Genomic DNA, 19749 nt, shown 5'->3' with positions numbered 1-19749 from the left:
TTAAAGAAAAATGCACTTACTATTACGTAGTAGTTGTCCCACCTAGCTATCTTAAGATGAATGAACTAACTGTAAGTCACTCTGGATATGAGCATTGGCTACATGACAAAAATAAACAATGTAAATGATGACAGAACCTCTTTTCAATAGCTATCATACAGGGGAATGTCAAACCAGTGGTAATTGTGCATTCATATAGGGACATGGGGTACATATGTTTAATATGAATATAATAAGCATCCTGGTGTCAACAGAGCACTCTAGAAATATTGTTAATTAGATAAATAGCCTAAACTACCTGTAATTTACTGGATGGATGTAAGCTACTCGAACGGCAGATGGGTGTTATTGGACCAGAATGAATCTATTCAAAGCTTCCAATTCCCGCCCCCTTAAAACAGCGAACCTCCTATGCATACTAAAAAAAGTCCACCCACTTGGAGGCGCGCGGGAAGAGCCATGGGATGCCTCGAGAAATGGAATCTCCCATTTGAGCTACAAGTATTGGCTAGTCTATTTTGCAACCACTGATCGGGATATTAGACAGTAATCTGCGCAAAATCTGGTTGGATACATATAGCCTACCCCTGAGTCACTTTCTGTCATTAGGCTACTCTTACCTAACGTAGCAGGAGTAAAGGCTACTCCGAACAGCTCCATCACGGAGCGACTAAATGTGCCATTTGGCAAGTGTAGGCTATAGCACGTGCAGCTTGACTAGTGCATTTTGGAACTCAGATAGGGTGTGTGTGTGTGTGTTTTTATTACGCATGTACGCACTTGATATTGATGTGTAGACATCTTCGATTCAGATTCAACTATAGTTGCATCACATTGGTTACTTTAGACAAGACACCTATAGCTTCGTAAGGAAATAATAATCGTTTGAAATGCCATGCGTAATTGCATCCAAGCATCTAAACAGTTGTTATTTAAGCTACATAACAGGATTTTACTAAATATATTGGCGAATTCCAAAAAATGAAAACGCAGCAAGAACTTAATCATGTCCTGAATAGGTAATGCTTTGTAAAGAATATTTCGATAAATCTACAAAACACAGTTGATTAAGAAAGGCACACTCTTTCGACAAAAAAAACCCGATCACTCACCTCTCTCTTCTCTCTCTTGCGTTGTCTTGCATATTTCTCACCCCCAGCCCTCGTTGCTGTGGCTTATTCACTTCGGTGTGTCACCCACGCATTGCTCCGACTCCATCTCCAGAAGGGGGGAAGGGGGGGGGGCTGCTGGGTATATGCGTTTGTGACGAATCCCAGGGCTTCAAAGACTGAAACCAGGTCCAGCACCCGGACCGTAGACACACCGACAAGGACACTCCAAACTGGGATGAACGATGGATGCTGCCCAAACGCGCACACTGGAATCAAGACAACACACCAGGAGCTATCCTGATTTTACGCTTTCTTAGACCTTCACTTCACCTGGCGCCTGTTTCGATCGAAGCAAGCGAAATTGGAGAATAACTTGATTACAGGGCTTCTACAATAAATTGGGATTTAAAAATATAGATTTTGAGAGCATCTCTTCAGAAACAGGGGGACCTTTGAATTTGGATCGAAATACTGTTAAAATCTACTTGGACTGGATTTGTATTCATTTTACTCATAGGAACTTTGGAATAAAGCAGTTTTGAATTGCAGGTATTCACAGACTTGTTAATGTCATCAAAACATCTACATTAGGCTATAAATCGGCTACGCGCTCTTGAAATAATAAGTACAACGAACTTATTTTAATCAAGCTTGTGGAATTGTTGATTGTCTCTCGAAAGCATTGGAGCTTGGAACACGGAAGATATGCTTCAATGGAACTGTTCACTTTTTCAAGGTAAATATTAGTTTAATTTAATATATAGACACCTCAAAGTAACGAGTTATTGTTTCTTGCAACCGAATGTGCTATGTCAATAACATAGTGTTATATTAACCCGAAATGGGATCCTATGCTTCTCGCATCTTCCCTTCAGGCAATGTGTTTTTAAGAATGAAACATTTGTGTGTGATAACATATTTAGTGAATTTATTTCGCAATACCATGGTTTTAAGGTAATTCTCGTTGATGACAGACTCGCGGCAAAGCCGAGGCGCTGGTCGGCAGTTTCAGGCAGGCAAGGGAGAGAGAAAATATCCGTCACTCATCACATCAACTTCTTCTAAACCCACTGGGCATTGCTCTTCCTTCCGTTCTGGTCCCTCTCAATTCGATTACTATAAACTGTACAGCTTTGGAAATTGAGAATAGGGCCAGATGAATTCGCTCCGAGTAGCTTTTAGTGATCCCGTTGTGGATTTATGCAGTATCAACATGTCAAACAGACGCGCTCAGGGAATCACAGCGAGCCCTCGCGGCGGCGGCGGGCTCTAGTAGGCTAGTCGCTGTCCAAGGTACCTATCCACTATCTCCGAAAGACTGCATAGCAAAGTCACCACAACGAACATCTACTGTGATTTCTTGAGTTTTACCAAACCCTGGTATTTGTTTTTGATCAAATCAAATGGACCTTTCCGGGATACAAATATGGCAAATGTTTTATATGATTTTTGAGATGCGTTTGTTGTGCATATTGATTGTTTCTCTAGATTTCTGTTATTATCTGCCTTGTTTGTCTAGGGAAGGAATACCTCGAGGGCTTTTTTTTCCCTTATACCCGCGTTCCCTTGTCTCTGCGTTTGGAAGTAGCTGCATATCGATAGACATGTAGCTCTCCATGTCGTGAAAAATGCATTCTTTGACAACTCTACTCCACTTTTAAACTCTAAAATGTTTTTATTTACTCACAGGTTCAATAGTCCTTACTTAGTAGCACATTATTTATTATAACAATATAGGCTATCCTATCCCTGTATGCAGAATAAAATAACTTGCTAATGTTTTCCGTTATTGTTATTCAGCTTGTGTTGGTTTATGTGGCCATAACTTATAGCGACGTGGCTTGCAGTGAAAATGTGATACATTGTGATTCTACATGTTGGTAACGCAGTCATGCTCTCTCTGCTTTGCGTATCAGTAGTCACTGAACACTTTGGGGCGAGCGTGTGATGTGCAACTGAAGCTTCTGTATCAATACTGTGTTTCCCCTAGTCCTAAATAGCACTAATGGCCGGTATAAATAATACAACAATATCCTCCCCTATAGGGAAATACGTAGGATGATTTTAATATTTTCACCTAACCGCTTCTGGTGAAACTGCCCCCTATTTCCACCCCCTTGACTCACGTGAACGCTAAATGTCTCCGGACCAAGTCTCCCTCCCCTTGTGTAGGGCTAAATGAAGCGTTAACAGCAGAGTGATCGAAAAGACAGAGACGGGGAGAAGACTATTTGCAGGAGCCTATTCGGTTCAATGCGCTCCGTGCTTTACTGAAAGGATGTCTCTTTAAGAACAGAGCGAGAAAGGCAATTGAAGTGTGTGTGTGTGTGCGTGTGTGCGTGTGTGTGTGTGTGTGTGTGTGTGTGTGTGTGTGTGTGTGTGTGTGTGTGTGTGTGTGTATATATATATATATATATATGTGTGTGTGTGTGTGTATATGTGTGTGCGTGCGTGTGTGTTTGTGTGACATAAAATAGATCAGATCATAGGTTAAAGTGATTGAGACTAGGAACCTGAAAATATTTGCGAGTTAAACAGGAAGTTCCGTCTTCTTACCGTAGGGGGGAGTCTACAGACACTCAATCCACTCCGCGGGGAAATCGGGACTAGCGGAGCATTTCAGCGCCAGAAATTATTCCCGAGCACCGGGTGGGGTTTTTACGGGATCTCCTCGGTGAAACGGAGCGAGTTGTGTCTGTGTAAAGACGCGTGTAGCCTACCCCTGTTCCTCCCGTGTTTTAAATAGCAGTAAAGGTGTGAGATACTTCAACAGGAGAAGATCCACGATGCATGAGAGGCCCTGTTGAACAAAGCATTCATATTTCATACACGTTCCTATTATTTTTCAGTTGTAACAACATGGATTAAATCTGTGGGCTAGTAGTCTTGTAATGACACATCTTGATGCATATCCTTGCCTCACCATTCAACATTCTCTACATTATATTAGGACTACCACACCACTTTCAAGTACTTCAGGGATATCAGATAGTGTCTGGTCAAAGGCCTGTAAGAGTAGGACTGGCCACACAGACCCTGCAGCCATTGATATTAGTCTACTATGAGTATTTTAGAAGACACAGGGATTATAAATAGGCCTAGCCTCCACAGGAGCCTCCTGACTGGCAGGCAGGCAATCTTTGAGTCACGGACAGACCGGGCCGAGCAAGCACAGCACACAGGCCCTTTGAGAAGCAACCATGCATGTCTTTTAACCTAGAAGTCCTCCTTTGTTTTTGTATCTCGTATCCAAGCCGCATCTGCAAATACTATGGTCCCAACCTCTCCCTTCCCTTCTCCTCTTTTCACTCTCTTCTCCTCCCTCTCTTTTCCTCTCCTCCTCCCTCCATCACCTCTTAGCCTTACATAAACCTGGTGTGTCTCAACCTCAGTGCCACCACACGCAACCTGAAATGGAAAACACACGGTGGGATAGAGAAAAGAGAGGGAAGAAGAAACAGAGACATAGGGATTGAAATAGAGGAGAGACATGAGGGGAAGAAAGAGAAAGAGAGAGATAAAAGGTGGATTAAAGGCAAGCGAGATAGCGAGGGCCTGTAGAGAGAGTGTTTTTGATGGAGACAGGCATACCCATTCTGCTCTCTTTGTCTGACACACACACACACACACACACACACACACACACACACACACACACACACACACACATACACACACACACACACACACACACACACACACACATACACACACACACACACACACACACACACACACACACACACACACACACACACACACACACACATATATACACACACACACACACACACAGAGAGATAGACACCCTAGAGAGAAACACAAATCTCGCTCCTCTTTAATGTTGGTGGTAATGGTTTAGTGACAGGACAGTGGAGAGTTCCATCGCCGCGAGTGTTTTACTCTTGGAGGTAACTGCCCAGATCCTGCCTGTCCATTGGCTCGCCTAATTAGTGTCTAAAATAGGGGCTAGGGTTGCTGGGTGATGAGGCCTAGCCAACATGCATCGTGAGGACGCAGGGCCAGGGAGGGGAACTCAGGGCGAGGCCAGGCAACAGTTACAAAGTCCACACGTTACACTATGAGACTGACCAACAACTGACCAGACTGATCATCATCTGCACATGTATCACTCCAGTATTAATGCTAAATTGTAATTATTTTTTGCCTCTATGGCCTATTTATTGCCTTCCTCCCTACTCTTCTACATTTGCACACACTACATAGATCATTTTATTTGTATTTTTTTTTGTGTTGTTGACTGTATGTTTGTTTATGTGTAACTCTGTGTTGTTGTTTTTGTCGCACTGCTTTGCTTTATCTTGGCCAGGTCGCAGTTGTAAATGAGAACTTGTTCTCAACTGGCCTACCTGGTTAAATAAAGGTGAAATAAAAAAAATTAAAACGAGGCTCACTAACTCTGACTGTCAACACAACATCACACAGAGTGATGATATCCATCCTTTGAAACAGACATGATTGTTTGTGTTTTCGTGTTTGGGCCTGTTGTGTGAAGCAGTCGTAAGGCTTTCTCATTAAACATTTACCCGTCTCTGACGCTAGCTCTCCATCACGCAAGGATAGAGTCTTCAGTTGGCACATCACTGGGCTTGTAGTGTGTTTTGGAGCAAATCATTCTATATATTGAAGCATTATGAGCTCAGAGGAAAAGAGAAGTAGCGTTGTTATAAACTGTATGCTAAGGAATGTTTTTGTTTTTAATGAATTGGATCTCACTTTCTCTTTCATGTTCTGCTACAGCTGATCAAACAGGCTCTGAACTACATGGCAGTAAGACATGGTATTGAATTAGTAGGAGTTATTTGGCCTGCTATGTTTTTTACTTGGTGTTTAATGGGGGTGAGAAGGGAATGAGGTAGAGAGAAACACCCTCACACCTCTTATATATGTGTGTGTGTGTGTGTGTGTGTGTGTGTGTGTGTGTGTGTGTGTGTGTGTGTGTGTGTGTGTGTGTGTGTGTGTGTGTGTGTGTGTGTGGAGGGAGAATCACCCTCACACCTTTCTGCTACTTCTGTCTGCATTTCTGGTGTGTTTTAATTACATTGGGACTCGTTTAAGATCAAGGGGGTCTGGTAAGACAAAGGACTGTGTGTGTTTGTGTGTGTGTGTGTGTGTGTGTGTGTGTGTGTGTGTGTTTGTGTGTGCGTGTGTGTGTGCGTGTGTGTCTTTGTGTATGTGTGTGTGTATCCATGCTGAATGTGCATATGTAATGAGTCCCTAAGACAGAATGTACACTTGAGCCATGCATCATTATATCCCTCCAATACAATGTGATGCTTTGTTAGAAAACCTTTTTTAGACTAAGTTTTAGACTACTGACAACAAGTTTGTGCATCTGTTAGGGGTTGCTGTGAGTGTGAGTCATTGTAATGTAAAATAAAATCAAGGTTAAAGTTGTAGCCTTGTTGCAACAGCCAGCAGGCATGTAGGCAGGAGTACAGGGTTTGAATGAGAGAAATGACACACAGAGACAGACACAGGCATGTTCTCTCTCTCTCTCTCTCTCTCTCTCTCTCTCTCTCTCTCTCTCTCTCTCTCTCTCTCTCTCTCTCTCTCTCTCTCTGTCTTTCTCTCTCTCTCTTCTCTCTCTCTCTCTCTCTCTCTGTCGCTCTCTCTCTCTCTCTCTCTCTCTCTCTCTCTCTCTCTCTCTCTCTCTCTCTCTCTCTCTCTCTCTCTCTCTCTCTCTCTCTCTCTCTCTCTCTCTCTCTCTCTCTCTCTCTCTCTCTCTCTCTCTCTCTCTCTCTCTCTCTCTCTCTCTCTCTCACACACACACACACACACACACACACACACACACACACACACACACACACACACACACACACACACACACACACATACTGTACACAGATGCTCTGGCATAGAAATCACAGATGGCTGTCTTTCTGCTTCCTCCACAGTTTTATTTCAGGGGTTGTGACCTTCTGTTGGGGTAGAGAACAGCCCAGAATGTCACTTCTACTGGATAGGTTTTTTACATTCAGCTATCTGTATTTTAGCTTTATGTTGATGTGGACTGTTTAAGATTAATTTTGAATGCAACTTTTTCACAAATTGTGGTTATACAGGATATGTGGCTACTGTGTCTACATTAGAGGTACATTTCAATTTTAATTTCTGTTTACAAATTGCAATTCTGTTTGTTCATATTGGTTGTTGTTTTTTTCTGAAAAATAAATATTAATTATTCTTACTAGCTTTCATTTTGTTTGAAAACCCCAATAATAAAAGACAGGTTATTTATTGGATCCAATGATTTCTCCCCACTCTGTCTGTACACACCGTGATGAGAACAAGGCATGGTTGTGCTTTGATCTCGAGTCCCATAGATAATCATGTGTATCAGAGACCACATCTCAGTGAGTCTCCATTCAATCCCCTCTGATTCCTCTATGAGCTAGTTAGCCTAGCGTCAACACAAGAACTTATCAGAGTTACCTCTATTCTCCACTCTAATTGGTTGCCTGAGCAACATGGTATCATTAAAATCATTCAAATGCTGAAAGCTGTATCATTAGAAAAATGTCAAAATGCTGAAAGCTGTTGTACATAGGATCAAAGAATCTGTTTATATTTTTGGAAGTTGGCATCTAGTGTACTTCACTTTCATGTAGCAGAGAATTAATTTGTTAGTGGAGGATTCATTTGATAGTGGACTTGAAAGTGAGTAGGGTTGCAAAATTCCTGTAACTTTCAATAAATTCCCTGGTTTTCCCCACATGGTTTATTTGAGCTTGTACACATTCACAGCTGACAGCTGAATTACAGTATAGAGACAAAAGGAAAGAAAAATAAGATTTTAGGGGGAAATAAAGAGTTGATATAGATAAAAATTGAATTAGCATACATGTCTGATTGTGTGACATAGTATGTTATGAAGTTCTATGTCTTAATATTGATATTTATAATATATACAGAATATGCTATTTCTTGATAGGGCTGTCCTGAAGGTTGGGTGCTGTTTTTGTATGTTGCGTGTCATTTGGGCATCATACACTCTACATTAGTGAGGGGCACTGACAGCCACATGCATTGTCTTTGACCTTATTCTCTGTAGATCTTCTATATTCTATCCTGACAAAATATACAGTTTCAGTTTCAATGGACACAGTACTTTATCGATCCCCATAGTGGGAATCTGTTTGTTAATTTAATGTTGTCAATACGTAAGGCGCTGCTCTGCATGGTTTTACAGGCGACTGTTCTACGAGATGGGTATCATGCTGTGTAAATGTGCTTAGAAAACCCAATAATAAAAGACAGGCAATTGGAACCAATGATTTCTCCCCACTCTGTCTGTATACACCCTGATGAGAACAAGGCATGGTTGTGCTTTGATCTCGAGTCCCATAGAAAATCATCTGTATCAGAGACCACATCTCAGTGAGTCTCCATTCAATCCCCTCTGATTCCTCTATGAGCTAGTTCGCCTGGCGTCAACACAGGAACTTATCAGAGTTACCTCTATTCTCCACTCTAATTGGTTGCCTGAGCAACATGGTATCATTCAAATCATTCAAATGCTGAAAGCTGTATCATTAGAAAAATGTCAAAATGCTGAAAGCTGCTGTACATAGGATCAAATAATCTGGTTATCTTTTTGGAAGTTGGCATGGAGTCTACCTCACTTTCCTATAGCGGATGGTTGAAAGTGAGTATGGTTGCAAAATTCCTGGAACCGTCATTAAATCCTCTGGTTTTTTTCTTCAGAAATCCCAGATGGAGGTTTCCCGGTATGAGGAGGGAATAACCAGGAAGTCCGAAGTCCTCCGACCAGGATCTCTGGGAAACAGAATTTTTTGAAAGTTCCAGGAATTTTTTAACCCTAAAAGTGAGTGTTATTATAGGCTGCTGGTGTTTTAATCTTGTCCATATTGGAATTCTAACACTGAGTGGTAGCACTCAGAATCACACTTAATTCCACATGTTGCAACAGAAAAGAGAAGATAAGGATGTAGTAAGGTTTATTTGAGCTTGTACACATTCACAGCTGAAAGCTGAATTACAGTACCCACTCAAAAGGAAAGAACAAAAATAAGATTTTAGGGGGAAACAAAGAGTTGATATAGATACATATTGAATTAGCATAAATGTCTGATCGTGTGACATAGTATGTTATGATGCTCCATGTCTGAATACTGATGTAAATAAGGTATTTCCATTTTTTACTTGTAAAACTTTGGCAATTATTTTTTTTTAAACAGTTTTCGCTTTGTCATTATGGGGTAATGTGTGTAGATCGATGAGGGGAAACCTTTATTTAATACATTTTAGAATGAGGCTGTAACGTAACAAAATGTGGAAAAAGTCAAGGCGTCTGAATACTTTCCAAATGCACTGATTTAATATATATGTATGTGTGTGTGTGTGTGTGTGTGTGTGTGTGTGTGTGTGTGTGTGTGTGTGTGTGTGTGTGTGTGTGTGTGTGTGTGTGTGTGTGTGGCTGTCAGTGCCCCTTTGACCTTAATCTCTGTAGATCTTCTATATTCTATCCTGACAAAATATACAGTTTCAGTTTCAATGGACACAGTACTTTATCGATCCCCATAGTGGGAATCTGTTTGTTAATTTAATGTTGTCAATACGTAAGGTTAATGTTGTCAATATGTAAGGCGCTGCTCTGCATGGTTTTACAGGCGACTGTTCTACGAGATGGGTATCATGCTGTGTAAATATGCTCTGCTTAGAAAAATCAGATGCTTAGCTGCTATTGTTGCGTCTGGTCTGTATAATCTGGAGTATGCACTGTTGGATAATCACAGCCGGGTTTTTATTTTCCTTCTACATGTGTTTATGCAAGTTTATGCAGGCAACATTGAAAGTCCTGCAGTAATCTCCCTATAATTATAGACCCATGCATCTCCCATCCCCACTCTCCTATTCTAGAGTTTCCGAACAGATGTTAGCTAGTGCTCAGCTGCGGAAGGATTGTCATTATCATAAAAAAAGGCATAAAAAGCAGTCCCAACCAAACGGCCATATAGGATCCAGAGTACATCTGTTAGTCATTTGTCTTCTAATAGTTAATATGTTTACTACATACTGCATTTGTCTTCCAGTGGTTAATATGTTTACTACATACTGCATTTGTCTTCCAGTGGTTAATATGTTTACTACACACTGCATTTGTATTCCAGTAGTTAATATGTTTACTACATACTGCGTTTGTCTTCCATTAGTTAATATGTTTACTACATACTGCATTTGTCTTCCATTAGTTAATATGTTTACTACATACTGCATTTGTCTTCCAGTGGTTAATATGTTTACTACATACTGCATTTGTCTTCCATTAGTTAATATGTTTACTACATACTGCATTTGTCTTCCAGTGGTTAATATGTTTACTACATACTGCATTTGTCTTCCATTAGTTAATATGTTTACTACATACTGCATTTGTCTTCCAGTGGTTAATATGTTTACTACATACTGCATTTGTCTTCCAGTGGTTAATATGTTTACTACATAGTGCATTTGTCTTCCATTAGTTAATATTACTACACACTGCGTTTGTCTTCCAGTAGTTAATATGTTTACTACATACTGCATTTGTCTTCCAGTGGTTAATATGTTTACTACATACTGCATTTGTCTTCCATTAGTTAATATTACTACATACTGCATTTGTCTTCCATTAGTTAATATTACTACATACTGCATTTGTCTTCCAGTAGTTAATATGTTTACTACATACTGCATTTGTCTTCCAGTGGTTAATATGTTTACTACATACTGCATTTGTCTTCCATTAGTTAATATTACTACATACTGCGTTTGTCTTCCATTAGTTAATATGTTTACTACATACTGCGTTTGTCTTCCATTAGTTAATATGTTTACTACATACTGCGTTTGTCTTCCATTAGTTAATATGTTTACTACATACTGCATTTGTCTTCTATTAGTTAATATGTTTACTACATACTGCATTTGTCTTCCAGTGGTTAATATTACTACACACTGCGTTTGTCTTCCAGTAGTTAATATGTTTACTACATACTGCATTTGTCTTCCAGTGGTTAATATGTTTACTACATACTGCATTTGTCTTCCATTAGTTAATATTACTACATACTGCATTTGTCTTCCAGTGGTTAATATGTTTACTACATACTGCATTTGTCTTCCATTAGTTAATATTACTACATACTGCGTTTGTCTTCCATTAGTTAATATGTTTACTACATACTGCGTTTGTCTTCCATTAGTTAATATGTTTACTACATACTGCGTTTGTCTTCCATTAGTTAATATGTTTACTACATACTGAATTTGTCTTCTATTAGTTAATATGTTTACTACATACTGCGTTTGTCTTCCAGTAGTTAATATGTTTACTACATACTGCATTTGTCTACCATTAGTTAATATTACTACATACTGCATTTGTCTTCCATTAGTTACTATGTTTACTACACACTGCATTTGTCTTCCACTAGTTAATATGTTTACTACATACTGCATTTGTCTTCCATTAGTTAATATGTTTACTACATACTGCATTTGTCGTCCATTAGTTAATATGTTTACTACATACTGCATTTGTCTTCCATTAGTTAATATGTTTACTACATACTGCATTTGTCTTCCATTAGTTAATATGTTTACTACATACTGCGTTTGTCTTCCACTAGTTAATATGTTTACTACATACTGCATTTGTCTTCCATTAGTTAATATGTTTACTACATACTGCATTTGTCTTCCATTAGTTAATATGTTTACTACATACTGCGTTTGTCTTCCACTAGTTAATATGTTTACTACATACTGCATTTGTCTTCCAGTAGTTAATATGTTTACTACATACTGCGTTTGTCTTCCATTAGTTAATATTACTACATACTTCATTTGTCTTCCAGTAGTTAATATTACTACTTACTGCATTTGTCTTCCATTAGTTATTATGTTTACTACATACTGCGTTTGTCTTCCATTAGTTATTATGTTTACTACATACTGCGTTTGTCTTCCATTAGTTAATATGTTTACTACATACTGCATTTGTCTTCCATTAGTTAATATTACTGCATACTGCATTTGTCTTCCATTAGGTAATATGTTTACTACATACTGCATTTGTCTTCCATTAGTTAATATGTTTACTACATACTGCATTTGTCTTCCAGTAGTTAATATTACTACTTACTGCATTTGTCTTCCATTAGTTATTATGTTTACTACATACTGCATTTGTCTTCCATTAGTTAATATGTTTACTACATACTGCATTTGTCTTCCAGTAGTTAATATTACTACATACTGCATTTGTCTTCCATTAGTTAATAAGTTTACTACATACTGCGTTTGTCTTCCAGTAGTTAATATGTTTACTACATACTGCATTTGTCTTCCATTAGTTAATATGTTTACTACATACTGCATTTGTCTTCCAGTAGTTAATATTACTACATACTGCGTTTGTCTTCCATTAGTTAATATGTTCACTACATACTGCGTTTGTCTTCCATTAGTTAATATGTTTACTACATACTGCATTTGTCTTCCATTAGTTAATATTACTACATACTGCATTTGTCTTCCATTAGTTAATATGTTTACTACATACTGCATTTGTCTTCCAGTGGTTAATATGTTTACTACATACTGCATTTGTCTTCCAGTGGTTAATATGTTTACTACATACTGCGTTTATCTTCCATTAGTTAATATTACTACACACTGCGTTTGTCTTCCAGTAGTTAATATGTTTACTACATACTGCATTTGTCTTCCAGTGGTTAATATGTTTACTACATACTGCATTTGTCTTCCATTAGTTAATATTACTACATACTGCGTTTGTCTTCCATTGGTTAATATGTTTACTACATACTGCGTTTGTCTTCTATTAGTTAATATGTTTACTACATACTGCGTTTGTCTTCCAGTAGTTAATATGTTTACTACATACTGCGTTTGTCTTCCATTAGTTAATATGTTTACTACATACTGCATTTGTCTTCTATTAGTTAATATGTTTACTACATACTGCGTTTGTCTTCCAGTAGTTAATATGTTTACTACATACTGCATTTGTCTTCCATTAGTTAATATTACTACATACTGCATTTGTCTTCCATTAGTTAATATGTTTACTACACACTGCATTTGTCTTCCACTAGTTAATATGTTTACTGCATACTGCATTTGTCTTCCATTAGTTAATATGTTTACTACATACTGCATTTGTCTTCCATTAGTTAATATGTTTACTACATACTGCATTTGTCTTCCATTAGTTAATATGTTTACTACATACTGCGTTTGTCTCCCACTAGTTAATATGTTTACTACATACTGCATTTGTCTTCCATTAGTTAATATGTTTACTACATACTGCATTTGTCTTCCATTAGTTAATATGTTTACTACATACTGCGTTTGTCTTCCACTAGTTAAAATGTTTACTACATACTGCATTTGTCTTCCAGTAGTTAATATGTTTACTACATACTGCGTTTGTCTTCCATTAGTTAATATGTTTACTACATACTGCATTTGTCTTCTATTAGTTAATATGTTTACTACATACTGCATTTGTCTTCCAGTAGTTAATATGTTTACTACATACTGCGTTTGTCTTCCATTAGTTAATATGTTTACTACATACTGCATTTGTCTTCTATAAGTTAATATGTTTACTACATACTGCGTTTGTCTTCCAGTAGTTAATATGTTTACTACATACTGCATTTGTCTTCCAGTAGTTAATATTACTACATACTGCATTTGTCTTCCATTAGTTAATAAGTTTACTACATACTGCGTTTGTCTTCCATTAGTTAATATGTTTACTACATACTGCATTTGTCTTCCATTAGTTAATATTACTACATACTGCGTTTGTCTTCCATTAGTTAATATGTTTACTACATACTGCGTTTGTCTTCCATTAGTTAATATGTTTACTACATACTGCATTTGTCTTCCATTAGTTAATATTACTACATACTGCATTTGTCTTCCATTAGTTAATATGTTTACTACATACTGCATTTGTCTTCCAGTGGTTAATATGTTTACTACATACTGCATTTGTCTTCCAGTGGTTAATATGTTTACTACATACTGCATTTGTCTTCCATTAGTTAATATTACTACACACTGCGTTTGTCTTCCAGTAGTTAATATGTTTACTACATACTGCATTTGTCTTCCAGTGGTTAATATGTTTACTACATACTGCATTTGTCTTCCATTAGTTAATATTACTACATACTGCGTTTGTCTTCCATTAGTTAATATGTTTACTACATACTGCGTTTGTCTTCCATTAGTTAATATGTTTACTACATACTGCATTTGTCTTCCATTAGTTAATATGTTTACTACATACTGCATTTGTCTTCTATTAGTTAATATGTTTACTACATACTGCGTTTGTCTTCCAGTAGTTAATATGTTTACTACATACTGCATTTGTCTTCCATTAGTTAATATTACTACATACTGCATTTGTCTTCCATTAGTTAATATGTTTACTACACACTGCATTTGTCTTCCACTAGTTAATATGTTTACTGCATACTGCATTTGTCTTGCATTAGTTAATATGTTTACTACATACTGCATTTGTCTTCCATTAGTTAATATGTTTACTACATACTGCATTTGTCTTCCATTAGTTAATATGTTTACTACATACTGCATTTGTCTTCCATTAGTTAATATGTTTACTACATACTGCGTTTGTCTTCCACTAGTTAATATGTTTACTACATACTGCATTTGTCTTCCATTAGTTAATATGTTTACTACATACTGCATTTGTCTTCCATTAGTTAATATGTTTACTACATACTGCGTTTGTCTTCCACTAGTTAATATGTTTACTACATACTGCATTTGTCTTCCAGTAGTTAATATGTTTACTACATACTGCGTTTGTCTTCCATTAATTAAATGTTTACTACATACTGCATTTGTCTTCTATTAGTTAATATGTTTACTACATACTGCATTTGTCTTCCAGTAGTTAATATGTTTACTACATACTGCGTTTGTCTTCCATTGGTTAATATGTTTACTACATACTGCATTTGTCTTCTATTAGTTAATATGTTTACTACATACTGCGTTTGTCTTCCAGTAGTTAATATGTTTACTACATACTGCATTTGTCTTCCATTAGTTAATATTACTACATACTGCATTTGTCTTCCATTAGTTAATATGTTTACTACACACTGCATTTGTCTTCCACTAGTTAATATGTTTACTACATACTGCATTTGTCTTCCATTAGTTAATATGTTTACTACATACTGCATTTGTCTTCCATTAGTTAATATGTTTACTACATACTGCATTTGTCTTCCATTAGTTAATATGTTTACTACATACTGCATTTGTCTTCCATTAGTTAATATGTTTACTACATACTGCGTTTGTCTTCCACTAGTTAATATGTTTACTACATACTGCATTTGTCTTCCATTAGTTAATATGTTTACTACATACTGCATTTGTCTTCCATTAGTTAATATGTTTACTACATACTGCGTTTGTCTTCCACTAGTTAATATGTTTACTACATACTGCATTTGTCTTCCAGTAGTTAATATGTTTACTACATACTGCGTTTGTCTTCCATTAATTAAATGTTTACTACATACTGCATTTGTCTTCTATTAGTTAATATGTTTACTACATACTGCATTTGTCTTCCAGTAGTTAATATGTTTACTACATACTGCGTTTGTCTTCCATTGGTTAATATGTTTACTACATACTGCATTTGTCTTCTATTAGTTAATATGTTTACTACATACTGCGTTTGTCTTCCAGTAGTTAATATGTTTACTACATACTGCATTTGTCTTCCATTAGTTAATATTACTACATACTGCATTTGTCTTCCATTAGTTAATATGTTTACTACACACTGCATTTGTCTTCCACTAGTTAATATGTTTACTACATACTGCATTTGTCTTCCATTAGTTAATATGTTTACTACATACTGCATTTGTCTTCCATTAGTTAATATGTTTACTACATACTGCATTTGTCTTCCATTAGTTAATACGTTTACTACATACTGCATTTGTCTTCCATTAGTTAATATGTTTACTACATACTGCGTTTGTCTTCCACTAGTTAATATGTTTACTACATACTGCATTTGTCTTCCATTAGTTAATATGTTTACTACATACTGCATTTGTCTTCCATTAGTTAATATGTTTACTACATACTGCGTTTGTCTTCCACTAGTTAATATGTTTACTACATACTGCATTTGTCTTCCAGTAGTTAATATGTTTACTACATACTGCGTTTGTCTTCCATTAGTTAATATGTTTACTACATACTGCATTTGTCTTCTATTAGTTAATATGTTTACTACATACTGCATTTGTCTTCCAGTAGTTAATATGTTTACTACATACTGCGTTTGTCTTCCATTAGTTAATATTACTACATACTGCATTTGTCTTCCAGTAGTTAATATTACTACTTACTGCATTTGTCTTCCATTAGTTATTATGTTTACTACATACTGCGTTTGTCTTCCATTAGTTATTATGTTTACTACATACTGCGTTTGTCTTCCATTAGTTAATATGTTTACTACATACTGCATTTGTCTTCCAGTGGTTAATATGTTTACTACATACTGCATTTGTCTTCCAGTGGTTAATATGTTTACTACATACTGCATTTGTCTTCCATTAGTTAATATTACTACACACTGCGTTTGTCTTCCAGTAGTTAATATGTTTACTACATACTGCATTTGTCTTCCATTAGTTAATATTACTACATACTGCGTTTGTCTTCCATTAGTTAATATGTTTACTCCATACTGCGTTTGTCTTCCATTAGTTATTATGTTTACTACATACTGCGTTTGTCTTCCATTAGTTAATATGTTTACTACATACTGCATTTGTCTTCTATTAGTTAATATGTTTACTACATACTGCGTTTGTCTTCCAGTAGTTAATATGTTTACTACATACTGCATTTGTCTTCCATTAGTTAATATTACTACATACTGCATTTGTCTTCCATTAGTTAATATGTTTACTACACACTGCATTTGTCTTCCACTAGTTAATATGTTTACTGCATACTGCATTTGTCTTCCATTAGTTAATATGTTTACTACATACTGCATTTGTCTTCCATTAGTTAATATGTTTACTACATACTGCATTTGTCTTCCATTAGTTAATATGTTTACTACATACTGCGTTTGTCTCCCACTAGTTAATATGTTTACTACATACTGCATTTGTCTTCCATTAGTTAATATGTTTACTACATACTGCATTTGTCTTCCATTAGTTAATATGTTTACTACATACTGCGTTTGTCTTCCACTAGTTAATATGTTTACTACATACTGCATTTGTCTTCCAGTAGTTAATATGTTTACTACATACTGCGTTTGTCTTCCATTAGTTAATATGTTTACTACATACTGCATTTGTCTTCTATTAGTTAATATGTTTACTACATACTGCATTTGTCTTCCATTAGTTAATATGTTTACTACATACTGCGTTTGTCTTCCATTAGTTAATATGTTTACTACATACTGCATTTGTCTTCGATTAGTTAATATGTTTACTACATACTGCGTTTGTCTTCCAGTAGTTAATATGTTTACTACATACTGCATTTGTCTTCCATTAGTTAATATGTTTACTACATACTGCATTTGTCTTCCATTAGTTAATATTACTACATACTGCATTTGTCTTCCAGTAGTTAATATGTTTACTACATACTGCATTTGTCTTCCAGTGGTTAATATGTTTACTACATACTGCATTTGTCTTCCAGTGGTTAATATGTTTACTACATACTGCATTTGTCTTCCAGTGGTTAATATGTTTACTACATACTGCATTTGTCTTCCACTAGTTAATATGTTTACTACATACTGCATTTGTCTTCCATTAGTTAATATGTTTACTACATACTGCATTTGTCTTCCATTAGTTAATATGTTTACTACATACTGCGTTTGTCTTCCACTAGTTAATATGTTTACTACATACTGCATTTGTCTTCCATTAGTTAATATGTTTACTACATACTGCATTTGTCTTCCAGTAGTTAATATTACTACATACTGCATTTGTCTTCCATTAGTTAATAAGTTTACTACATACTGCGTTTGTCTTCCAGTAGTTAATATGTTTACTACATACTGCATTTGTCTTCCATTAGTTAATATGTTTACTACATACTGCATTTGTCTTCCAGTAGTTAATATTACTACATACTGCGTTTGTCTTCCATTAGTTAATATGTTCACTACATACTGCGTTTGTCTTCCATTAGTTAATATGTTTACTACATACTGCATTTGTCTTCCATTAGTTAATATTACTACATACTGCATTTGTCTTCCATTAGTTAATATGTTTACTACATACTGCATTTGTCTTCCAGTGGTTAATATGTTTACTACATACTGCATTTGTCTTCCAGTGGTTAATATGTTTACTACATACTGCGTTTATCTTCCATTAGTTAATATTACTACACACTGCGTTTGTCTTCCAGTAGTTAATATGTTTACTACATACTGCATTTGTCTTCCAGTGGTTAATATGTTTACTACATACTGCATTTGTCTTCCATTAGTTAATATTACTACATACTGCGTTTGTCTTCCATTGGTTAATATGTTTACTACATACTGCGTTTGTCTTCTATTAGTTAATATGTTTACTACATACTGCGTTTGTCTTCCAGTAGTTAATATGTTTACTACATACTGCGTTTGTCTTCCATTAGTTAATATGTTTACTACATACTGCATTTGTCTTCTATTAGTTAATATGTTTACTACATACTGCGTTTGTCTTCCAGTAGTTAATATGTTTACTACATACTGCATTTGTCTTCCATTAGTTAATATTACTACATACTGCATTTGTCTTCCATTAGTTAATATGTTTACTACACACTGCATTTGTCTTCCACTAGTTAATATGTTTACTGCATACTGCATTTGTCTTCCATTAGTTAATATGTTTACTACATACTGCATTTGTCTTCCATTAGTTAATATGTTTACTACATACTGCATTTGTCTTCCATTAGTTAATATGTTTACTACATACTGCGTTTGTCTCCCACTAGTTAATATGTTTACTACATACTGCATTTGTCTTCCATTAGTTAATATGTTTACTACATACTGCATTTGTCTTCCATTAGTTAATATGTTTACTACATACTGCGTTTGTCTTCCACTAGTTAAAATGTTTACTACATACTGCATTTGTCTTCCAGTAGTTAATATGTTTACTACATACTGCGTTTGTCTTCCATTAGTTAATATGTTTACTACATACTGCATTTGTCTTCTATTAGTTAATATGTTTACTACATACTGCATTTGTCTTCCAGTAGTTAATATGTTTACTACATACTGCGTTTGTCTTCCATTAGTTAATATGTTTACTACATACTGCATTTGTCTTCTATAAGTTAATATGTTTACTACATACTGCGTTTGTCTTCCAGTAGTTAATATGTTTACTACATACTGCATTTGTCTTCCAGTAGTTAATATTACTACATACTGCATTTGTCTTCCATTAGTTAATAAGTTTACTACATACTGCGTTTGTCTTCCATTAGT

The 19749-nt window shown here is 36.0% G+C and overlaps 1 protein-coding gene across 6 annotated transcripts in view; it reads left to right on the top strand.

Annotated features, from left to right (window-relative positions):
* The first annotated feature begins 1264 nt into the window (after positions 1-1264).
* The window catches only part of LOC110539098 (adhesion G protein-coupled receptor B1), a 121234-nt gene continuing 102749 nt past the window's right edge, over positions 1265-19749 (top strand). For 4 of the 6 annotated variants that reach the window (XM_036943560.1, XM_036943534.1, XM_036943551.1 and 1 more), the window contains exons 1-2: positions 1265-1848; positions 8844-8964. The gene's annotated coding sequence lies outside the window, so the exon portion shown is untranslated. The remainder of the gene's footprint in view (positions 1849-8843; positions 8965-19749) is intronic. The other 2 variants (XM_036943544.1, XM_036943525.1) reach the window with 2 other exon arrangements.

This window comes from Oncorhynchus mykiss, chromosome 2 (assembly GCF_013265735.2).
Source record: "Oncorhynchus mykiss isolate Arlee chromosome 2, USDA_OmykA_1.1, whole genome shotgun sequence".
Lineage (NCBI taxonomy): Eukaryota > Metazoa > Chordata > Actinopteri > Salmoniformes > Salmonidae > Oncorhynchus > Oncorhynchus mykiss.
Note: the sequence above shows the minus strand (reverse complement) of the source record. Positions and strands in the feature narration are given on the sequence as shown.